Source organism: Atta colombica, unplaced genomic scaffold (genome assembly GCF_001594045.1).
Source record: "Atta colombica isolate Treedump-2 unplaced genomic scaffold, Acol1.0 scaffold126, whole genome shotgun sequence".
In the NCBI taxonomy this organism is placed as follows: domain Eukaryota; kingdom Metazoa; phylum Arthropoda; class Insecta; order Hymenoptera; family Formicidae; genus Atta; species Atta colombica.
Window position 1 is genome coordinate 7,158,784 of NW_017259213.1, and position 2,044 is coordinate 7,160,827.

The 2,044-nt window shown below is 25.5% G+C and overlaps 1 protein-coding gene across 6 annotated transcripts in view; it reads right to left on the reverse strand.

Moving 5' to 3' along the window:
- LOC108684077 (F-BAR domain only protein 2) overlaps positions 1-2,044 on the reverse strand; it is a 21,490-nt gene that overhangs the window by 17,688 nt on the left and 1,758 nt on the right. The window lies entirely within an intron of this gene.

Below are 2,044 nucleotides of genomic sequence, written 5' to 3' on the forward strand. Positions count from 1 at the left end.
ATATTGAAAAAATACAGTTATATACATATCTAAAAAATTATAAAATAAAGAAAAATTTTTAATTTTTCTTCACATCTTCTATACAAAGTTCAAAGACTTAATTCGAAAAACAAATTTCTTTTTAGATATGTATGTACTATTTATTATAATATGGCAAAACCAAACAATAATATTTCAACTTTCAATCAAAATTGACATTTTCAAAAAAAAAAAATTAATTTTAGGAAGTTGAAAAAGATCATGATTTTTGTGAAACATAATGTTTAAATCAGCTTTTATCAAATATTAATAAATATTAAAAAAGATGTTTAGATTTCATATTTCAGATTCAAGTTTTTAAAAATTATGATGCATATTGTTCCAAATGAGCGATAAACATTTTGCATGGAAAATATTAAAAAATAGAAAAGTGTCATTTTGTTTTCAGAACATAAAATTATATAAATAATAACAAAAAATTAAAAATTCTACAAATAAATAAATTTTTAGCGACAAAACGATTTCATTTAATTGGCTTCTAAAATGACATTTTCTTATCTAACAAAATGAATAAGTACTTTATTTTAATTAATATTTGTATACATAATTTAATTATTATTTGTATATATAATAATAATATTTGTATAAATATATAATATCCTACAACATTAGCTACTTTAATTTTAATATGAAACTCTATAAATTTCTGATAGACACTAATAAATTAATCAATTTTCCTCAATGGAAATATCTCAATGGAAAACTCTTAATAATATTTAAGTTACTAGCAATTGAAAAATATTTTCGGTTAATTAAAGGAGGCAGATAACGAAATCTTGAAAATAATCTTGAGTTAATAAATTTTAATAAAATTTCAATTCAAAACTTAGTTGTAAAGACACATGACGACAAATAAAAAATTATGATAAATAACGATTTTGCTTGACATTTTTACTTGACATTTTAAGAAAAAAATCGATTCCACATTTATAAGAGAATCTATAATTAAAATTTCAAATGTGGTATAATGCACGCGTATTTTATATACACACGTAAATGGGCACGTTAAATTTGGAAATTGAAAAATTAATACAAATAGAGAAAAGTTAGATAGCTAAATTATCATTTCTCAGGAAAAATCCTTAAAAAAAGTTTTGCAATTAGAAAACTACGACTGAAAGATATATCGGAATGGTACTTAAGACCACTTAGCCATTTAACACTTGAACTCTGATCATGCAGTAAATCCACATTGAGCAGAACCGCTTAAGTGACATCGTAATAAGCTGTCATTACATATTATTGCCCTTGTCATCCTATTGTACCGATTACTTGCGGCAGTTATACGTCTCAATTTCTGCTTTGATTTTATTGCAAAAGAATTTTTCGCAAACAGCCCGTCTGATATTTATTTATTTATGATGTAAGAGTATTGTAAAGTAATTGTATTAAAAAGTATTATAAAAGAATCTTCCGCAAACAGCCAGCCATTGCCTGATATTTTACAACGCATTTGAAATGATCTCATATACGGGATACTCGCAGTGTCAAAAAAAGGAAGTGACAACTATCTTATCGACAACGTGCATTCAGAAAGAAAAAGTTGTAGATAAATATGTAACATTGGTCAAATAAATATCCTTAAAAAAACCTAATGACGAAATATACGCAGTCAGATATTTATATATATTTTTAACACGGCGTTAAAAAAAAGCAGCTTTGCAACTCTCTTTGTTTAATAAATTCTTTAATTAATTTAGGCCCGATTAGGCCCGACGACACCAACGTTACTTTGACTTTAAGCGAGGCTTAAAACTCTCTCTCTTTTTCTTTCTAAAGCCGAGAGGGATACCGAAGAAGACAGTTTTAAGCCTCGCTTAAAGTTGAAATTAATGTTGGTGCAATCGGCCTTGTACATTTAAATCCAATGAGGAACTAAACAAAAACCAAATGATATCAAAGAATTTTACAATTGCTTTTTCTGCTAAATGCAGTCTTTATGCTTTTTTGTCAACAATAAAGTAAAAGTCTAAAAAAATAATAATAGTAATAATAATAGTAATAA